The sequence below is a fragment of the Molossus molossus genome, unplaced genomic scaffold (genome assembly GCF_014108415.1).
Source record: "Molossus molossus isolate mMolMol1 unplaced genomic scaffold, mMolMol1.p scaffold_m16_p_23, whole genome shotgun sequence".
NCBI classification, from domain to species: domain Eukaryota; kingdom Metazoa; phylum Chordata; class Mammalia; order Chiroptera; family Molossidae; genus Molossus; species Molossus molossus.
In genome coordinates this window covers 17744200-17767383 of record NW_023425359.1, presented here as the reverse complement: position 1 = coordinate 17767383, position 23184 = coordinate 17744200, and the positions used below count along the sequence as shown (strand labels likewise).

The 23184-nt window shown below is 45.4% G+C and overlaps 1 long non-coding RNA gene across 1 annotated transcript in view; it reads right to left on the bottom strand.

Moving 5' to 3' along the window:
• Window positions 1-22892, bottom strand: part of LOC118640493 — a 68429-nt gene extending 45537 nt beyond the window's left edge. The window contains exons 1-2 of the long non-coding RNA XR_004961396.1: window positions 22811-22892; window positions 21803-21939 (exon numbers count right to left, since the gene is read on the bottom strand). This is a non-coding gene — a long non-coding RNA (uncharacterized LOC118640493). The remainder of the gene's footprint in view (window positions 1-21802; window positions 21940-22810) is intronic.
• Window positions 22893-23184: the final 292 nt, after the last annotated feature.

Genomic DNA, 23184 nt, shown 5'->3' with positions numbered 1-23184 from the left:
TTTAAAGTGTCGGAAACGTTAAAAACCTCGTCAAGATTTCAACCAGAAATAAGGGCAAAACTAACCCACAATTTGTTTTAAAGGGACAGTGAGAAAAAACATTATAGAGATTGCTGTTTGCATCTATGCAGAATTGATCTTCCCACACCCTAGTTTCTGTTACTGCACTTTAAAAACCAACATGAGCCTGGCCGGTGTGGCTCAGCAGTTAGAGTATCGGCCCACGGACCAATGTGTCTCGGGTTCGATTCCGGTCAAGGGCACGTGCCTTGGTGGCAGTTCACCCCCAGCCCTAATCGGGGTCATGTAGGAGGCAACCAGTCGATGTGTCTCTCTCACATCAGTGTTTCTCTCCCCCCACCTCCCACTCCTATCTGATGATAAACAGAAAAATATCCTCAGGTGAGGATTTAAAAAAATAAAATAAAATAAAAACCAACATGAGATCAATAGGAATTGTGTTTCCAAAGCCTAAGTCTGAGTTTGCAGGTCCAATTCATAGGAAAGAGATGGCCACGTAGCTGCACATCCAGGAGAGGGTTACAGCCCAGCTGAGATGAAGAGGGGACACGGGGTCCCAGAGCCTGTGGCCGCTTCTCTGTGCTACCCTCCTCCCTGCCTGCAAGCAAAAGAGATCATTAAACCTCCTGAGCTTCTTCTGTCCCCTATCAACTAAGAAAGTACTCTTCTAGAGGGATACCATGTAAAAGGAAATAGCAGCGTTGATTTAATTATACCGGGGAGTATGTGAGGACATAGTGTTAAAAAAAAAAAATGTCCAGGAAAGTCTGAAGGCTGGACAAATAGAGAAACAAAGAAGAAATCGAGAAAACCTCACACTGTTCCCTTTACACATCAGACCCACCTGGCGATGGCAGGAATGTTTATTAGTTTTCCACAGCTACATTTATTTATGTAATAAAAAGTCATCCATAAAGCCTTCCATGGTGGCGAGGAGAAAACCAGGTGTGGGTGAGGTTTCGTGACACGCTCAGACTCTCCCTTGTCCTGCACAGATGTAAGGGGAGAGGCTGAGAGAATCCGAGAGAGAGAAAACTATGAAACTTGCGAGACATAACCACTTTTCCATCCGTACTTCAACCATGTGGACTTGAGCAGACGGGTAACCCATGTGATCCCGATTCGTTTGCGCTTTGCTCATCAAAACATTGTCTTCCAAGAGCAATTTGGCTTCCATCAAGAGTTTTTGCATCTCTTCAGGAGCTGCAATCCATTTTCCCCGTAGAAACAGGAGGCCGCAGCTGCCCACTGTCCCCTGACTCGACCGTGGAGAGAAAGTTCAGATTCCCTTGAAATTGTCAAGGCTACGAATTTCAGGAGATCTTCCCCCTGCCTCACTAGGTTTTCTAACCCCACAAAGAAACGGCAGTGCTGGCCCAGGTGGGTGGGTTGCTTTCTCGCAGGTGTTAGCAGAAGCTGACCTCACCCAGCAGAGAGTTCCTGCCCCGTGTCCCTTACTTTTTCATAATCTTGCTCCCTCTTCCTTCCTCCCTTGCCTTTATTCCCTCCCTTTGCACAATCAACTATATTTAATTTTTTTCTTAATTGACTTTAGAGAGAGAGGAAGGGAGAAGTAGGGAGAGATAGAAACATCGATGAGAGAGAACATTGATTGGCTGCCTCCTGCATGCCCCCTACTGGAGATCGGGCCCACAACCTGGGCATGTGCCCTGACTGGGAATCGAACTGGCAACCTCTTGGTGCAGGGGTCGATGCTCAAATACTGAGCCACACTAGCCAGGCACAACTATATTTAATGTTTAGTTTACATCAAGCTATCTTCTATTCAACATTGTTTAATGTTGAACATTGTTTAACTGTTAAAGTTGAGTTGACATACAATGTTATACTAGTTTGGGGCATACAACATAGTGACTCAACATTTATATTCCTTATGTTGTAATCACCAGAATAAGTCTACGAACCCTCTGTCCCCATACAAAGTTTTTATTATAATATTTACTGTTCTTGTGCTATCCATTACATCTGGCAGCGTTTCTAAATTTATAACTGGAGGTTTGTACCTCTTAGTCCCTTTCACCTTTTTTACCTATCCCCAGCCTCCCCCCTCTGGCAACCGTTTGTTTGTACCCTATATCTATGTATCTGTTTCTGTATTGTTTCATTTGTTCATTTATTTTGTTGATTTTTTTTTTTTTTAATCCTCACCCGAGGATATTTTTCCAATTTTTGCACAGATAGAGTGGCAGGGAGAGAGAGAGAGAAACATCGACGCGAAGGGACACATCGAGTGGCTGCCACCCGCACGACCAACCAGGGCCGGGGACAAACTGCAACCGAAGTACGTGCCCTTAGCGGGAACCGAACCCAGGTCTCTCCAGACCGCAGGCCGACGCTCTAACCGCTGAGCCAAACTGGCCAGGGCGATTTTTTTTTTTACATTCCACATATAAGTGAAATCATATCGTAGTCATCTTCCTCTGTCAGACTTATTTCACTTAGCCTAATACCCTCTAGGTTAATTCGTGTTGTTACAGATGGCAAAACAGCCATTCTTTATAAGGGTTGAGTAATATTCCATTGTATATATGTACCACAATTTCTTTATCCATTCACTTGTTGATGGACACCTAGGTTTTAACATTGTTACCACTGACTTGAATGAAGAGAGTTTGGCTGCTTGTAAAGTATCAACATCAAGATAAGAGGACAGGCTAACTGATAGATGATAGAGACAGCTGGTTCTGATACTGCAACGAGTTATAAGGAAAAATTAAAGCACTATCCTTAGGTATAAAATATGTACATACAGATATATAAATGGACAGCAAGGGAACCATTGTTTTTAAGAAGTCACAGTTTAAGAGGAACTTCAGCACACTAAAGTGGTTTCCAGAGGAGAGAAATCTAGATGGGACAGAATCCAATGACGTGATAGTATAGGGATTGGGACCACTTAGCCTGAAGAAGAGAAGACTTTGGGAGGGTAAGACCACTCTTGGAATAAAGTAGAGGACAGATAAACAACCACCAATACATTTTATAGTCAGATTTATACGGACACCAGTGGACTCGCTAATTCTCAAAGTCCTTCTAGATTAGAGATGCCGTGTTTCTCCTCCAAGGTCTGTCCAGCCCTTCTCCTTCAGACTGCCTCGCCCAGCTTAGAAATTGATCACTACTAACAACAGGTTTGGAAAGTTTCAATATACAGTATTTGACTTCCAATATGGCACTGGCTGTCACATTCATGTCTTAACTTGTTTTTTATTTTCTCGGGCTCTTCTAAAGAGATTGCCTGACCATAAAGAAGTTACCTTCTCTAAGATGAAAAGATACCCTGAAATCCATGCTTGAACTTGAAGTATCTCACCAATTTGTAGTCAGCTCCCTTGGGCAGAGGCACATTCCCCAAGTATTTTTTTTTAAAATGTCCAAGAATTGTCCCGGCCCGTTTGGCTCAGCGGTTACAGTGTCAGCCCACCACGAGAGTCGTGAGTTCAATTCCAGTCAAGGGCACATGCCTCAGTTGCAGTCCAATCCCTGGACCTGGTTGGGGTTATGCAGGAGGCAACCAATTGATGTGTCTCTCTCACATCGATGTTTCTCTCTCTCTCTTTCCTTCCCTCCCTCTCACTCTATCTGAAAATCAATGGAAAAATATCCTCGAGTGAAGATATTTAAAAAATGTCCAAGAACCCATCCCTCTTCTCCTTCTACAACATTTAGTTATTGAATTGAGTAGCAAGAAGTGGTGAATGTACTCAGTGATGGGAGAAAATAGCAGTCATGAATTGTTATGACATTTAAGAAAATGAGATAAACTCTTTCTATGTAACTGTTGTAAAGTTTGGGCAACTTTACCCCGCCCCTCCCCATAACGATTAGCAGTTGTCACCTAAAGACTTCCAGGGCACCAGACTGGGCATTTGAATGACACTCGGAGAGCACCTCATAGTGAGCGTCCACTCTAGACCCATCCAAACTATTTCACTTGGGAGAACGAAGACAAGCAAGTCAATTATCATTACAATGGAAAGGCAAGAAGAATTCCATTTTTCTCTCCAGTTGGCCACGGTGAGAACTGTAAAGACTCCACGTCCAAGGAAACTGTTCCTTTCGACAGGGCTGGTGTGCTGTTTCCCAAACTGTGTTCTTCACGCCGTGCTCAGTGCTGGAAATGTCTACACTCAAGAGGCAAGGGAGCGTTTGCAACGTGGAGGCACAGCATCAGATTTAAACCATTTGATCTCTTTTGTTTTGTTTTCCAAACACTATCGTTAAACCTACAGGGCAGAGTCTTCTCAAGCCTTTGCAACTGTCCTTTGTAGGACATCTCCTTGGTCTTACCTCGGAGCACACTCTGCATGTCCCAGAGCGCCTGCTGTCTGTGAAGGCAGAGTGCTGGGTGTCACGTGTGTACCCCACATATGAACAGAGACGCCCGGGGCCGCAGCACGAATTAATCCGCTGCCGCCCACATCCCCGACCGGCAGGAGAAGAGCAGTCCGTGCGGTTAAAGGGACGAGAAGACAGAGCTCCTGCCAGGAAAGGTTAACGCAGCCAGAGGTGTTTGTCCTGTGGAAGAGCGAGAGTAACATTGGCCTAGCTCTTGAGTTCATTAAGATTTATTTTATAAAGATAACACATAAACAAACAAACGAACTGCATGTCCACGGAGAACCTACAGAAGGAAATATAACTTCAGTTACCTCCAGAGAATTTGTTCTTGGACAAAAGAAGGGCTTTTCAAGGTTTGGGGGATAAAGCGTTGACGTGACCTCCTCTGGGAGGGTACACAGCCTGTCTTCCTGCAGAGCTTCCGTAACAGAAAAGCAGGCCCTTGGTCTTGGAGAGTTTAAACAAAGAACGCCTGTGGCTAACACGCAGAACCTGGGGCTTGTGGCCCAATAACAGGCGGAGATGAACCTACCCCGTGGGAACGGGTGCCCACAACCTGCCGTGGCTCACTCCTAACCCAGCATCCTTCCCTGTCAAGGTGTTCCTCTTGGCAGGCTCAGAGTCACTGAGTCAAGGTCAGATCTTTCTCCATGGGAATGAGGACACGTGGCGCCCTTGAGCGGCCCCTGGTTTCCTTGCTGGCGAGGTACCAGCTTGCAGCCTGGCACAGTGGGTCCTCCACGCTGTCCTCTCGCGTGGTCGCGCAGGGCCGGACCGAAAGTGCTCTTCAGAGGCTGCCTCTGTGCCTTCCCGACGGTGGGGAGAGAAGGTTCACGTGCTTCTGGGGATCGCAACGTTCTCAGTGTCAAATTCAACTGCTCTCAGCACATTTTCAGGGGCTCCTCTTCGCCCGGCTCCAAGCTTAGTGCTGGGCAGGTACATGATAAAAGCGTAAGTCATGGTACCGGCCTCATGTCGCCTCAATGGCTAGGTAAAAATGAGGCATCTTTATATTAAAGAAGCAGAGTCAGATAGCTTTTGTTAAACAACAGTGTGGTGGGTGAGTACACGCTCAAGAAATCAGGGGTGACGAGGACCCCTGGGAACGGGGAGGGTTCTCATGCTGGGGACGGGACAACGTTTGGAAATCTGATTGCACCTCTGAGCTCATTTCTCATCCACGTGAGATCGACCCACACTTTCCTGCTCTCTGCAAAGCACGCCGACCGGTACCCACGGCAGCTGATCGCGTTGAGTGTGGAGGTGGCTTGTCTTGTTTCTAAACCCACACGTTTTATAGCGGCTGGATGTTTTGACACAGAGTTTTTTTTGTGTTTTATGTGTAGTTTCAGCATTCTCGTGTTCAGTTCTAGTGGCTTTACAAGGGAATCCAACTGCACAGCGTGGTTCTCTACAAAAAAGACATGCGCTCTAATCCCTGGACTCATCTTCAGAAAAAAAATAATTAGCCTTGGTCATAAATTGTTTTTTCAGCCACTCATTACGGGTTCACGTATATGTTTGTAAGATAAAAATAAAACGTTGATGTTGAAATGTACGTACTATCATTTGTAATATTTCTCTGCTTTCAATGGCTTGATTAACCTGTCAGCTACGTCCCCCGTAGCTTTGGATAACAGGGCTTTTCTTGCCAAAAGTGACGAGACGCGCTGGGCCAGAGGGGAGAGAAATGGATTCCCGCTTCCACTCTCCACTGGAACTTGGTCAAGACCGTTCTCTCCCTGGCCCCCACTTTCAAGTCTATAAAGGAACAGGTAAGGTGGGTCTCTGTGTTCCCGTCCAGCCTGGGCGTCCTGGGACTGAGTGATATCAGGTTTCATGAGCTCTCTCTGCGTTGCAAGCCCACAATAAATACCCATTAACTAACAATCATTTGCACTTTTTACTGTTTCCACAGAGCACATCTTTAAATATCCCAAGGCTCCGGCACCCCTGGAGCTGAGTTTATTCCTCCAAGTGACTTCTTTTTCCTCAATGGGAAATGTGACCTTCACTGGGTTTGACAGGGAGAGCAAGGTGTGTGGGGAGAAGTCACTTCTTATAAACGGACAAAGAGGGGTAGGTGGAGGGTGGTCCCTTTGGGCGAAAACAAATCCTTGATGCTTTGGGCCTGTGCCTGGAGAAGAGATAAGAAATCCAGTAACTTCTCCCTCCACCGAGGCAAAAAGAAACAGGACTGGAGGATTCAGATAAAAAGGGAAAGATAATAAATGCAATATGATACCTGGACTGAGTCCGGGAAATAAACAGGACATTGCCGGAAAAACGTGTAAACTGGATCATTCGTGTAATCTAATTAATAGCAAGGTACCAAGGTTAATGTCTTGGTTTTACAAATGCTCCCTGGTTATGCAAGATGTAAAGTTCGGGGGAGCTGAGTATACCATGTATAGGAATTCTCCATACTAGTTTTACAATTTTTCTGTAAATCTAAAATTATTCCAGAATAAAAAGTGTCTACCAAAAAAGTAAAATAAAAAGAAATGAGAGGCACAAAAGACAACAGAGGCCCAGCTGGTGTGGCTCAGTGGACTGAGTGTCGTCCCAGGGACTGAGAGGTCCCGGTTCCATTCCCGGTCAGGGCACATACCCTGGTTGTGGGCTCCATTCCCAGTAGGGGGCGTGCAGGAGGCGGCCGATCAATGTTTCTCTCTCACATCAATGTTTCTCTCTCTCTTCCTTCCTCTCTCTCAAAAAAAAAAAAAAAATCAATAAAAACATATTAAAAAAAAAAAGACAACAGAGACCTACAGAGAGAGAGGGCTTTAAGAGCAAGAGAGAGATCAACAAAGAAGTGAAGAGACAGGACAAGACATGTAAAGAGGGAAACGCGGAGCGAGACCTGGAAGTGATGAAGACATGATGAAGAACCAAAGCTCACTCTTAGTTTGCTTTTACTTCTTCTGTAGGCTGGTTAGTCTGCACCCTTAGTGTTCCGCAGCTGTCTGGGGTGTGAGGATTCAACGGCTTTCTGCTAAACAGCTATATCATAATAAAAGTACCTCCTCCCCTACCCACTCACGGTTACATCAACTACTACCAGGATAGGAAGACATTCTGCAATTTATAGTGCATGTGCATAAAAGCAGCTATGGCCATTAAGGGTAATCCATCATGTTACTCTCGTCCAAACTCTCAACAAGAAGAATTCTTTCTGCAGCAAAACTGGAACTCTCCCTGGTCACCCCCACTCCCTTGCCTTGATACTGAGTTTCTCTGAAAAGTGCCCTTTTGCCATGAGCCTGGCACCTCTGTACATGGCAATGACCACCCTGCAGCCCAGGGGAAGGGACCTTCAGTGTATTCTCCTACCGATAGGGAGCAGAACCCTGTAACGGTGAATTTTTAGTATCCTTTTACTGGCGTGATTCCCTTCCAGCAGTTCTGGGTTACTCTTAGGTCCAAAGGACATTTCCATAAGTCATCAGGGCCAAATTGGGGGCATGAAATAGTTACCACATCCTGCACCGTGGCAGGGCCATCAGCCCAGGATGGCCGTCACCACGTAACTCACACGGGGGCAAATTACAGGATACATGTTTTCCACTCAAGAGCAAAGAGATATTCATAGATGAAGATTCTATGGGTCTTTGGTAGGCGGAGTAATAAACATCCAGGGTCACCTCGGTTACCTTTCCCTTTATATCTGAGTCTCTCCTTCCATCGGGGACCCATAGAGCCAAAGCGGTGGGTGTCAGAAAGAAAGGGAAAAAAAATGGTCTAAGAAAATACAGCCTTAGGGTCTCCAGAGGAAATATGACTACTTTAGGAATGACTGTTCATCTTTGGCCCAAGATCTCATACATAGTCACACTCCATATTCCATAATATCGGTTTAATTGAATCCAAGAGAATTAGGTCAAAAATAGACTTTCAGTGCTCAAGTTTATCATCTCCTCCAATTCTTTCCTTATTGGCAGATTTGGCCGTAAAAATGAAATGAGCAGCACGCGTGCAAACCCGTGAGCAGGGGCAGACCTGCTCCTGTCACGACCCTTCTCATCACCAGTGAGCACTGGTCACGGGCTGCCGAGCCCGGGAAATGAGTAGCAGACGGGACAGACTGATGTGTGGTGACGAATACCGAGCAGACACACCAGGGCCTCCCGGGGTGGGGAAGGAGCCATGGGCAGGCAGGAGAGCCGATGCTTGGGAAACCCTGGGCGAGCCACAGCCCCACAACACAGTTCTGCTTCCTAAAATACTGACCGAAAGTCGCCTCCACCTCACCATGTTCACTTCAAAGGACCCGAGAAAGCCTCTGTATTCACGTTCCAGAGTGAAATACTAATAAAGACTTTTACAACGCAGGGTGCTGCCTGAGCGCAGAACAAAGGATCCTGGGCTGGGCTCTGTGTCTATTTCGTGTACGTTTCTTCACTGGAAAGGAAAGAAAATGATTCATGGTGAGGAATCACTATGTTATCAGGCCCCAGGGAGTCTTGAGAGGAGCAGGGAAATGGAAAAGAGAGACAAAGAAACACCTTCCTCTTTCCACTGCTTTCAACAGAACTGCAATCTTCCCTCGGGAAGGCTGCCTCGAACCCTAAACGAGGCTTCGGTGGCAGCCGCTGGGCAGAGGTGAGTCACCTGCTTCAGGGAGCTCACCAGGGATGCTGGGTGATCTCCTGACCTCCTGAAGGCATCTGGAGGTCCAGCTATTCTGCGGGGAGTTGAGGAGGGCAATAGGTACAGTTAATCCCATCCCAGAGGGCAGGATAAAAATAAGAGGTCATCACTCAGCCACAGGGAGCAGAGGAAAGTACTCTATCTATTGCCTGTGTGGGTAGATTCCAAGTAGGCAGGAAGGGGACCTGGAAATCTAACACAGTCCAGTGCTTTTTCCACTCAATGACATTTAAAAGAAAAAAAAGTACCTGTTCCTTAAGTTTTGTCCCTCTGAGAAAATAGCCCCTTAATTAGGGATATTGTTTAAAAGACACCCTTGAGATCCATGCCTGATAAGGTAACGCCACCTTATAATGAGGTTTGGTTGGCCTTTCTCCTCTTTTTTTTTAATTTTTTTTTTTATCCTCACCCGAGGACATTTTTGCATTTATCTTCAGATAGAGTGGGAGGGAGAGAGAGAGAAACATCAATGTGAGAGAGACACATCAACTGGTTGCCACCCACACGATCCCAACCAGGGCCGGGGACAAACTGCAACTGAGGTATGTGCCCTTAGCGGGAACCGAACCCAGGTCTCTCTGGACCACAGGCCGACGCTCTAACCACTGAGCAACTGGCCAGGGCAGCCTTTCTCCTTCCAACTTGCCTTGAATGGTGTCTAACACCAGCCTGCCTCAGACTGGATTCCATCAATGCTGAGACATTGTAGTGGGGTTTGGGCATTCGTTTAAAAGTCAAAGGAAAAAGCAGCCATTCATCTCCAGTAACATTTTATAATTTCCATCGATTATAATCCGAAAGCAACTTATTTTGACCACTTGGTGAGATGCACCTACCAGGGGTGGGAACGTCCGGCCCGTGGGCCACATGAGACCTGCAAAATCAGTACCGGCAAACATGGCACACCTCACCAAACCAGCTTGACCAAATACAGCAGGCTCATTTTGAAGCTGATAATTTTCTACGGCCCGAGAATGATGCTTTAAATATCCAAATGGCCCTTGGCAGAAAAAAGGTTCCCCACCCCTGATCCAATATATTCAACTAGAAAAGCTGTAGTAATTATTGAACCTAGCCCAGAACCCAGGGAGAAAAGTTGCTTCCATATCAAACATTAGGAAATGTTTAGCATACTTCAGGGATCAGCAATCTATGGCCGAGGATCTAGCCTACTGACTCTTTTTATAAAGTTTTATTGAAAAACAGGCATGTCCTGGCCGGTTTGGCTCAGCAGTTAGAGCGTCGGCCCGTGGACCAGAGAGACCCGGGTTCAGTTCCCGCTGAGGGCATGTACCTTGGTTGCGGTTTGTCCCCGACCCTGGTTGGGTTGTGCTAGCGGCAGCCACTCGATGTGTCCCTTTCACGTAGATGTTTCTCTCTCTCTCCCTCCCACACTATCTGAACAAAAAAAAAAAAGGAAAAATGTCCTCGGGTGAGGATAAAAAAACAAAAACAAAAACACTGCGATGTGTGTTATTCTAAGTAAACTAAGTAACTAAGTAAAGATCTCATTCAACGAGTTCACTTGTTTAGAAGTCATCTGAAGATTGTGGGAAAGCCGTCATGATTTTCAAGGGGGATTTTCTTGTTTTCATGTCGTTTCATGTCCCTTTTTCCGTTCAGAAGAGGAAAGTAAAAGCAATGACACTCTGACCCTCTCGATGTGATTCCCCGCAGACGAAATGACCTTGAGGACCCTCCTGTTTGACTCAAAGAATCTTCTGTGAATTTTTTCTCTTTTATGTCCCGCTAGAAGAAGCTGATGAAAAATGAGTAACATTAATTCTGCTCAAGAGCTGCGTTTCGGTTGTTTTCATATTGCCTAACCAAGTCACCTGTCCTCAGCTACCCCAGTCCCGGGAGCTTTGTCATGCCCTCACTCGAATCCCCAAAGCCTCATATCCTGTTTTTCACTCTGCCGCTTGATTTTAGCAGATGTTGTCAATTAATGTGTCTGAGCGCTTAGGATGTTTCAATCACTGACTGAAGAAACAGGCTACTTTCCGTGTGCAATTCCACACAGTTACTGACCAATTGTCACCTGTACGAGTGTGACCATCAGGCTACCTAAATCACAAATTGGAACCTGTGGAATGACCAGGCTGTGACAATAAGGATTCTGGGGGTCAGAAAGCAGAAATGGCACCGTTGACCCCTTTTCCTCCTCATCACGACAACTCATGAATTCTCACTTATCTAAGCTGCCCCAGGCAAAGCTTCCCTGTTTGTAAAAATCTTCTCCCCATCCTTGTTTGGGTGTCAAAACACAGTGTTAATTAAGAGCTGGTCTCAATGTGGACTGAGAGACTGAGAAGCAGCGGGTGGTGTGGTGTGGTCGGATGTACGATCGCTGGGGGGTTGGGGTGCTGGAGCTCGAAAAGGTAGGCTGAGCCCTGATCACTGTGTGAACGCATGTGGTGTTTACTCTCGAGGCCACAGAGAGCCAGTGGAAATGTTTAACCGACTCAGAACAGCCAGAGCCCCATTCATTTCTCATCAGCTGGTTGATTTTGGACATCGGACCGGTTTGTACTTAAGATTTACCAGCAGTTAAAACAGGAAGGCAAAACCCACTTTATATAACTCCCAGTGTGGTTCAACAGAGCAAAGGAGATGTGCTTCTAAGATGTGTATAATAAGAGGGTGCCGCAGTTATCATCAAATTCATCATCGTGACCCAAGTTATCCCACCAAGTCGGATCACTGAAGCCATTTCAGCAGAGTAGATCCACTACTTACTGTGGGACTTACCTGAGCTTAAACTTCTTCTTCCAAAAAATAAAAAATAAACAGATAATGATAGTATCTGCTTCACAACCTACTCAACAATAACTGTTTCGGGTGGGAATTAAATAAGGTAATTCATGCAGAGCTCTCAGGACAAGGTTTGACACATGGTAAGAGATAAAGGTTAGCTTTATCACCATCTTCATTAATAGCTCCCAAGAGGACTCTTAGATGGGTGCGACGGACACAGCAACAACTTCACCCCCCCGTGCTCAGAAGTATGTGCAGAGTCACTCCAACGAGGAACGTTTCCAGTTGACAGATGCCTTCCTTAGCCCGAGGAACAGTGTACATAGTAGCTGCTCAACCAATAAGCAACTACAACCAGCATATGCTGAAGACTGATTTATGTCACGTGAAATGAAATACAACAGTGAGTAAGACCATCTAGGGTTTAGATTTTACAAGCCAACAAACCAAACAGTGTCGTAAGTGTGGGGTGCATTGAAGAGCCATGTAGTCCAGTCCAGGAGGCCTTCCTGGAGGAAATGACGTCTAAGCAGGAGAAGACATTGGTATGTAAAGAGGAAGAATATTTCATCAGAGGCAACAAGGTGTGGGGAGGCTCGGAGGTGAGAGGGATCGTGGCCATCCGTAGGCTGAAAGAAAACAAATATGGGTGGGGAGCGGCTAAGAGGGGGAACGTGGTGTAGAGAAGAAGGGGTCTCCTGGCAGGAAGCACCGGATGGAGGCTGACGCATTTGAGCATCATCCAAAGGCAACAGAAAGCAAACGGGTTTGAGCAAGGCAGTGTGATACAACCATCTTTGCATTTGGGGGCAAAAGAGCTGAAACTAATGGAGTCGCCCTTGCTACGTGTGGAGAACAGGGCCATCTGGCTGAGAGATGGCCGGGACTTCTACTTTTAAACTTGACCGTTCCTCATTAAAGGACATCAGAGGATTGGTGGGAGATTGAGGACAGCCAAGATCTCTAAGAGCGGAGGGAGTCTTTGTTCTTATCTCTGAGAGTCCAGTGTGTTCAGCGATCCAGGACCATCTTACTCCAGTCACAACTACTGCTTGTGACAGGGACAAATATCTGCAAGATGTGATCAGCGTGTGTTTTGAGCACATGGATGTGTATATTTTAACTCAGGTGCTTGCTCTCTTTCCTACCTCTCTCACCCTCATCTGCCTTTTGAGAAAGATAAATTCAACTTGCATCACCTCCTTGGCTGTAAAGAACGCAGAAGACGCGCTCCAGCTGAAGAACTGAAAGCCATCTGCGAGATCAAGTCCATTTACCTAATAAGTGATTGATCCAGAAAGAGGAGGAGGGAGGCAAGAAACATAGCTACGTCTGTTAACGTCCGAGAAAGCCCGACGCGGCTGTGGGGAGGGATCTGGGGTGCAGTGAAGTGCGGCAGATGTTCAGAATGAGAGATGAGAAGGAAATCATGTTAACGGGGGTTCCTGGGCTCTACGTGGTGTGGTGACCTGAAGGTGCGTTAAGATTTAAATGGCTTTTCAATTATTTTCAGAGCCGGACAGGTGTTCCTTTGATGGTAACACGGTGCTGATGGGGACCACGAGACTTCTAAGCTATGTCAAGGTGACCTTTGTAATGAAGCTTCCCCAGAACACAGAGATCCATGTGCAGAAATGTCTGGTTAGATTTCTTACCAAAGAGGAAAGAAAAAAGGGGGAGAGGGAACTAGTCCTTTTTCTCACATCCAAATGCATAGGGTATAAAACAAGAATGTGGGCAGGCCCTCGCTCTCCCCTCCCAATGTATGCTCACCTGTAGTGTTCAGCAGCAAAGGTCCTGGGAAAGATGAATGAAAAAGAAACTCCAGGGGGGGGAATGCAGACCTGGTACACCCTGAGCAGCTGCCCAGGAGAAGGAAGAGATGTTATGGTACAATCATTATCTGCTCAGAATAGAGCGGAGTAGGGATTTGTGTCCTTTTGCTGCTTAAAATACTTCACATAAGTGAATCAACCAAGAAGTAGCAGCTCACTCAAACAATTTAGCAGACTCGCGTACAAGATCTAAGACCATAGGAATGAGAGAAAACCATGGCTGTAACTGACAAAAATTGAATAGTGATGTATACAGAACCCAAGTGTATTTATACCTTTTACCATCCGAAGGCAATTATTTCAAGCAAACAAGTACTCAACCTGTTGGAGATCAAGAAATAGTTGGGAGCCAAAGAAGGCTCCCCCCCAAGGGATGCACGGCCAGGCATTTGAAGGTGGGGCAAGAAAGAGCTTTTCTTTGCAAAATTATGTCTTTGTAGCTAACATGTAAACCTATATTGTTTACATGCAGGGAGTGGGGCTTGGGATGTTTCGTTATTTTCATTCTAAAAACGGTATTCTAAAAATGTCTCGGAACAAACATTCTAGAGTCCTTTGTACAGAGGATGGAAAACTGGGCGTAACAGAAAGTGGTGCACGCCCTTCCCAGGCCCATGAACCTGGCTCAAAGCCTGTTTTCATTCTAGACCCAGAAAGGGGGGAATTGATGGGAAATTGATGTGAGAAGGAAATAGATTTGGATACTGCGTTGGCATTCATGGAGAAGCTGAGATGTTCTATTTTTAAACCTTAGTGTTCAGCTCTAAAGGAAAATCGATTTTGTGAATATGCACCATTGGGAGAGGCTTTTCATTTTGTTCCAAATGCTAAAGCTGAGCACCCATTACACTGCTCAGCAGCTCCCATCAGAATGTCACAGCAAGACCCTTAGACTGCTCGGTACACATCAAAACAATCGAGTGGGTGTTCTGACTTAATCACATGGAGGTCTATACATGAATGTACAAGGAACTCTCTCCCCACAGTCCCCAAAGAAGAATGAAAAAAATAAGATCTAATCCCTCTGTGATTGCAACTCTGGAGACCAAGTGAGCCGTCAGAAAGAAAAATGCTGGAGCAATTCTCCATGACTTAATTCAGACATCACCAAAAAAAAAAAAAAGAAAAGAAAAGAAAATGTAGGTGATTATCAATCTGAATGTGCTAAAGATGAGCAATACATTCTCTCCAAGGCCCTACCTCCCACAAGAGAGAACCAGAATCAAAAATAGGGCCAGTGATCCCACTTCTAGGAATATACCCTAAGAAGCCTGAAACACCAATCAGAAAGAATATATGCACCCCTATGTTCACAGAGCACTATTTACAATAGCTAAATTCTGGAAACAGCCCAAGTGTCCATCAGCAGACGAGTGGATAAAAAAACTGTGGTACATGTACACAATGGAGTACTATGCAGCTGTAAGAAAGAAAGATCTCTTATCCTTTGAGATGACATGGAGGGACCTGGAGAGTAATATCCTAAGCAAAATGAACTAAACAAAGATGAACAAAATAGAGCCAGAATTATAGAAGTAGGGTACAGACTGACAATCCTCAGAAGAGGGGTGTGGGGAAAAGGATAAACCACAGAACCTATGTGCATGTACACATAACTGATGGACATAGACAACAAAGCTGGGGACAGGGTGGGGGATAGGGAGGAGGGTATCAAGAAGAAACATCTGTAACAAAAATAAATTAGTAAAAAAACTAAATAAAAAGATAAAAATAAAATAAAAATAGGGCCATACAGTGCTGTAATTTCCCTCCATGTTTATTTCGAGATGATTATCTCAACTCCAGATGGCAAATACAGTATCATCTTTGTCTATAAGTACACGGGGCAAGGTAAGCTGCCTTCCCACGGATTTCCTGAACTGTCCACGAGCACCCAAAGGCAGAAGCCCGAGTTCCCGTTCCATGTTTATCCCATCAGACTGTGGAGTCTCCCGTGGCGGGGCCTCCAGAACACCCTAGAGCGCTGTGTCCCATCTGTGACACTGCTGACTTTTTGGACACCCCAATGTTTGTTGGGGAAGGGAAGCTGTCCTGGGCACTGGAGGCTGTTGAGCAGCATCTCTGGCCTCTACACACTAGGTGCCAGCAACACCTGTCAGTTGTGACAACCAAAAACTCCTCCAGACCACACCCAGTGTTCCCTGGGGGGCAGAACTGCCCAGCTGAGAGTCATTGGGCTCGAACAGTATTAACTCATCTCTTAAATTATTAACTAAAGTATATAAGTTCATCTTCTACTCTTTTTTTTAAAATATTTTTTCTTTATTGATTTTAGAGAGAGAGGCAGGGAGAAGGAGAGAGATAAAAACATTGATGAGAGAGAATATCGATTGGGCGCCTCCTGCATGCCCCCCACTGGGGATCGGGCCCACAACCTGGGCATGTGCCCTGACCGGGAACTGAACTGGCGACCTCTTGGTGCGTGGGTCGATGTTCAACCACTGAGCCACACCAGCCGGGCCATGTTACACTCTTTTTAAAAATATACCATTGTCTTAGTAACACTACTATAAACCCCTATTATAATGTTCTAATCTGTACTACAGTTTAACAGTGAGTTAAGTAATTTTTTTTTTGGTGGCCATGATGTAGCATAGGAGTCCTCTGACACAAACGCAGGTATCACTTTGAAGCCCAGTAGCAACCATACACCAATAGTCTACCTGTCTGTTACAAGCCACCATCTCACCAGCAATCACTTGGCATTATAAGGGCATCCTCAACACACTGGCACCACACTGCCACTCCATGTCCTGTGTGGATCAAGTGGGACATGGAGCACATGGAGGTACCACCAAGTGCTGGGGACCTTTAGATGAATAGAGATACCAACCAGGAAAAGTTGGATTATTCTAAAGTCAGGTCATTCCTAACAATACCCACCGAAGCCACTGTAAATTCCAGGTCAGTGTGCCTAAACATCTCACATGGTTTGTAAACCCTCTGTGATTACCTTTCTGGACCATCCATAGTTGAAAAGGGCTTTTCATAAAAGATAAATGGAGAATAATAATAATAACTCTTCACTTAGAATATGTTCGGTCTGAATTTTACAATCTTTGCAAAATTGAGCCAGGCTTATTCATCAAAGTTTACAGGAACAGAAATATCATCGATCCATAACTTGGATCATGTTGGCACGAAGACATCAGGTGAGGCGTGTAGGTATAATCCTGTTGCCGTAGGTCTTTTATTTTTTAAGGACATCTTCATTATGGACATCAGCATGTCAGAAATACCGCTCTCAGCTGGGGCCCGGAATCTTCCCGGAAAACCACCACCACAGGACATACAGTAAGAGATTGGCATTGTTTCTTCAAGCAATATGATTGCATGAGGTTTGGATGCATGCAAATTAAATATTTTCAGAATTACTTAAAACCATGATGTCTTGACTTCCAATGGGATCATCCATTCAGAACTTGAAGTTCTGTTCTTCCCGGAACACTAATTCCAGGGAGACCAATTTTCTGGGGCTGAAAATCACAGTTGATGAACACTTTTCGGAGGGGTGCCAAGTGAGTCGTCTTTATTCATATAATGCTTTTAAAATATAGGGTCTGCCTCTGAGTGACCACTCAATGTGAATTCCTCTCCGATCCTGAAAAAAGAGTAATAGATGACAAGAGCATCCCACTGGAAATAAATGCCTCTCTGCAGCCATGACCCCTGATGACCATCAGCCAGGAAGCTGTGACCACGGTAAAACTGGGGGGGAAAAAAAAAAAAAAGGCCAGAAATATATAAATATCATCACCATCCCTACTACAACCTGCCAAGGGTTGAAATCAAATGCTGGGATTAAACAATATCAAATGATAAATCCAAAGAACCTCTTCAGCATGTCCGGAATAAAAAATTATAAGGGATGATTCCAAACCTAAAATAGATGATTTGCCCCAGTGTTGGTGAAGTTAGAAATTGCTGGCTTCTATAAAAGATTACAGATTAGAAGTCCATTAGAATAAAAAGCTTGAGTTTGGGGAAGAAGATGAAATGTATTGGTAACATAGGAAATGCAGTGTGTCTGTGACATAGTATAATAGTCTCACCTTATTTTTTTAAATAAACATCACTTTGCTAATAAATATGTTGCAATCGGCTTGGCAGTGATCGTATGAGAAACCTTCTATCTTGCCTGGTTTTGTCTAGTAAGTGGTTCTCCATAGGGAAGAACCGTGGACACGAAAGCATGAGAATCCGGTTGGTGTTGGCTGTTTGCCTTGAGCACAGTTTGCAAAGAAAAGCCATTTGTGTATGGAAAAACAATAATCCAGTCAGAAGCAAGCTTCTGTGTGTTTTGCAATCAAAGGGGAAGTTGCGAGCTCTGACTTGCTTGCCAACGCTGTACACGGACCTGTAAAAAGTTAAAGGAGCAGAGATTATCAAGGCCACACGTTGGCTTGCTTGTCCTTCTTGGACGAGCAGAGTTAAAGCTAGGCATAAGGGGGAGGGGGGTTATTAGAGGGGACCATGCAGTATTGGACTTGCATTTGGTGCAGCCCCTAGAATAATACTAGAAACATCTTTTTGGCACTTCTGAACCCAAGACATTTCACCTAGAACCACCCCACAGCACAAGCAGGACGTAACAAGACCTAGGGACAAGAATGGGGAGTAAAACCTTGCGCATAAATATTCATTAGAACTGGTTACAGTACAAATATGGACATCATCCTAAGAAGTATTTTGGGACCCCTCTTCTTCAGAGGAAAGAGGAGACATCATCTGTCTCACAACCAAGTGTCTGAAGGGATCACTTATTAGTGAACCCAGCACAACAAAACACCTGTTCTTTAAAGACTGGCTTCCTATGACATCTCATTGCTGAAGAGACTTGACATCAGGTATCTATGCCTTTACAATAAACCACTCAAAACTCAGTGGATTACAAATACAGTGTCTCTCTCGTGAGTCTGTGGGTTGATAGGGCTGACCTGGGCAGTTCTTCCCCCCAATATATCTTAGGGTGCTCGTGGGGCTGAAATGCCCACCCGCCCTCCCATGTTGCACGGCCTCGCTCAGCATGGCACGCGGCAGGAGCATCCACGTTAGCTCTCCTTTCTTCCCATTTTGGCAATAATATTTATCATAAAACTTTTCACCTATATCCAGTGTACATAGACAGCCTCCTGACTTTCTGAACCCAGCCATCGTTATTTGCTGGAAGTAGACCTTGAACGGGTCGACAGTCAGGATCATCATCTGAGAGGTGACCCACAGCTCCCCACGGATCCAGTGCTCCCCTCTCTCTAGGGAGCACAGCTCTTGCTCCCTGGGCCAAACCACACTTTCTTTAAGTCATGATCTCATTCGGAGCGTCCCTCTCCCTCGTCTCGTCCTGGCCTCCTACAGAAGCCCGTCTATTTCCATTAGCCTGGCTGCCGGGCCAGCGCTCCATGGGGCCCGCCCTCCCCGGGCATCTTCAGATCTGGGATTTGCTCTTCCCCAAAATATTTATTTTGTTTCGGGCACCAGAAATATCAGCGATGGAAAAGCTGAGTGAGGTCTGGGAGGTTCCCCTGGGTGTAGGTTACCACCGAACACGGGGCAGAGAGCAGAGCGCTGAGCAGTTCATTAACCCTTCTCAGGCTTGGTGGCGAGGAGGAAGGGGACCTTCAAGTCGGGAAGTCCGCGAGTTTGCACCTGTGTCTTTAAACCTCTGGACTGCGGGGAGACTTCGTGCAAAATTTAGGCTTTGAGCTTCAACCCTAAAATTAAAAAATAAAGGGGAGACATCGAGGGGAGATTTTAAACTGGAATTTAGGTCATGGACCCAACGGTCCGCTGCTGTTTCACGTTGTGATGCTCCGCAGGGAACAGAAGCAGAAACCCGAGAGGACACAGAATCAATCGCAAGTGACGCCTGGTGGCTGCTTAGACTCCTGAGCTGAGATGCAAAATGAAGGTGATGGTATTTTTTAAATGCACAGAGAGCTCGGGAAAAAAAGATGCTCCCTAAAGTTCACTTTATATAACTATGTTCATCGAATAGTCCTTGAATACTTGGTAACCCCTCTTGCTCCTAATTGTTTCATGTGTCCTGGCCCGGCATAGAAAACAGTAAGATCTGAAGAATTGCTTCTTTGCTTCTTTTTTAGCACAAAACCTTTTTTTATTTGACAAGGAGGGGATCCGTAGAAACTACGTGGACTGATTTTCAAAATGAATATTATGAAAATAACAGAGATGTCCATTAAATCAATCAATGTGGAAAGTCCCACACATTATTCATTAATAATGTTCGCTGCTTCTTTGGAATAAGGAGGGAAAATAGCTTCCAAACTGGTTTTGTTGTCTTTCGGCAGCAATCAGAGGCAGGAAGAGAGAAGGGGGCTTTCAGAACTAAGGTTCTGCTACTTAACCCTGGGCCCTCCCAGGTTTAATCTTGCTTCTCTTTTCCAGAAAGTCCCAGTTCCGTAACTGCTAACAATGTCACCTCCCCATGTTCTCAGAGGGGACGGCCGGACCGCGAAAGCCAAGGAATTGGAAGCTGGGGCCCCTCCTAATCTACGCTCTGCTCCTCCAAATACAAGACTCAGTGACGGAGCCGGGCCCGGGCCTTACCCTCCAGGTGACGGCATGAGATGTAGTGAATAGATGATTATTTTGGTGGCAAAATCTGAGGGTAATGACTTCAGACAAGTTCGCGTCACTCAGTCTCAGACTCCCCGAGAGGGAACCTGACCTACAGGCCTGGTGGGGTTGTTGTGGTCACCACAGAGGCGGGTCTCACCATCACTGTCATTGAGTTCTAGTTCTTGGGCATTAGCCTTGAAAGAGTCGACTCCCAACGGCACGTTGCACTTAGTCTCCCAGGCAGTCTCCTTGCCCTACTGTCCGGGTCCGGTTTTCCCAGTTTGGAGAGCTTACCCAGAAGGCACTGACCAGAGCCGCTTTCTCTAAAAAGGCGACCCCTCCTCATTATTCAGGCCTCGCTCTTGCTCGTCTGCTCTGAGGAATCCCAGCGGCAACACGAGGCTGATAGGAGGGAAGAGAATATGAAAGGAAGCCTTGGGGTGCCCCTCATTGCTCCTCTTAGCTTGCACAATACTACCATGCTTCCAGAGCAGGTCGTGGGATAGGGGAGCACATCCGTGAGTGATAGGTCACGTACTACTACTCTCCTAAAACACAACCGGCGCTTGGGTTATTGCCATGAAGGTTGGTAACTTTTAACGTTCAAAGACTATTGCTTCTCACAAATTTCCACACACTTCTCTACATTTCGCAGACTCCTTGCCGTTAGGCTGACCACGTGACTAACTCTGGCTGATGACATATGAGTGGCAGTGACATGTCTTGCCAGAAGGACTTTGACATCACAAGATGGTAGAGTCACAAGAAGGAAGTAGCAGCAGCATCTAGAATCCCTAAAGGAGGTTTCTGGTCCCAGCTGTTGGTTTTTCTTTGCAGAAATGAAATGCTTACTGTCTCTTTGTTCTCAGCCATAAGCCCCATTGGAAGGCAATAGGAAAAGTCATCCAGCTACAGATATTGTCACCTGTGACTCTTCATTTGGGCGTCTGAACAGAAGTCCACTGACTCAGCAAGTCCATGTACTCACAAAGACAGTGGCCTGTAAGTCTGTAACCAAAGTGTCTGTGTGTTTCTGACCATGATAGCATCTTCAGTTCAACCTCTGTGTTCTCTCTCTCCAACTGTAAGACCTTCAGTCTGGACTGTACATCTCACAGTCATGACACAGTACTTTCCATGGAGGTACATGACTTTAGAATTTATTTTTATCAAAAACCTGGAGCCTTTGAGTTGGATCCCATGGTGCTTGGAGTTTGTTTGGTCTACCTTATACACTGCATCCTATTTTCTTTGCGTCATATGGTGTCACGGAGTAAGATGCTGAGAGCCCATGTATATGCTCTGGGGTAGGGACATTAGCTGGCGTTCTTGCAAGTGTTTTTCTTTAACTGAGGTTTCCTAGCACAAAACCATAGTGTATAAATGCCAACTTATAACAGTTTCACCCACAGACTATATTTAAGCATGGCTTAGTTATTAAATAAAATGAGACTACAGAAACAGCTTTACTGCTTAGGGGGGAAAAATGTATGCTTTCAGAACAGTTAACCCACAATAGCACAGCTGACAACTTCAAATAAAGGCCACAATCCTGTGAGCCTGTAACTCAATTTTACCTGGGCCGGGTGTCGTGTTTCATGTCATGGATAGAGTTTCTTTACTGCTTTTAATGGTGGACTGTAGAAGCCTTCTTCCTGCAATTAGCATACTGCAGGATATAAGAGTGGAAATAGAAGACTTTTCCCCTATTCACCTAGGCAATGAAAAAGTTTAAAATCATAAATAGTCCCAAGGTTAAACAGAGGTCGTACAGATTAGCCCTCGACTCTATAACTGCTCACGTTCTCAGAGAATTTCCTGCTTAAAAAATTATTCTGGTCGGATCACATCTTAAAACGGTAGATCCAGGCCGGCAGGTGTGGCTCAGTGGACTGAGCATTGTCCCATGGAGTGAGAGGTCCTGGTTCAATTCCCGGTCAGGGCACATGCCCAGGTTGCAGGTTCGATCCCCAGTAGGGGCCATGCAGGAGGCAGCCGATGGATGTTTCTCTCTCACATCAATGTTTTTATCTCTCTCCCTTCCTCTAAAAAAAATAAATAAAAACATATTTAAAAAAAAATAAGGTAGACTCAGTTCATCGTCCACCAGCAAATACATGGCCCCAGAGGAAATGCTCAGTTCTCCAGTTATACCTGATATGATCCAAGGCAACGGCCTGGGCCATTGGTGCTGGCCCCTCAATAACCTTACGCTTGGTCATGCCCACTTTTCCTCCCAGTTATTGGTGCATCTATGCTCCCCTGTTGCTCTGTGTCACCCCAGTCTGTGAGCTCGCGACACAGGGGCTGTGCCTCAAGACTTTTGGACTCCTCAGCCCATGCTTCCTGGCCTATCGAAATGTATCACTGAAAAACTTTGGAAAACAAAATGCATGGTGACTACGGATGTTTCTTTCCTGATAGCCTTTCTAGATAGGTGACTAGTGTGATCAATTATTTAAAGTTGTGATGATTTACTATTTCATGCATTGCCTACAAATTTAATTTCAAGAAAATTGAAAAATCCCTGTACCCTGAAAAAATACATTTCCACACGTTGGCCAAGTCTTGAAATTCCCACTCACTTTGTATTTCTTAGCAGTAGACTTGCTATCTGCTAATAACAACACATTCCCAGGAAGACTGATGCATTGAATTATTATTACTTATAAACGTATGAGTGAAGAATCTTGAAGAAATAGGTGTTGTGGAAACTGGATTCCTGAGGAGAGGGCATTGAAAAGAGGAGAAAGGCGGATAATTGAGAGTTTGAAGGAACAAAGGAATTTCATCCGTTGTTTCATGAGTAGTGTTTCTGTCCCAGTCACTCCAGAGAACCTCAATCATCATCTAAAACTAAGTCCCCTTTCTTCACAGCTCTTTGGAAGTACAGTTATGAAGAAGAGAGCTTTCCAGAGCATATCTTAGAAAACAAACATCTCCCACTATGGAATATGTC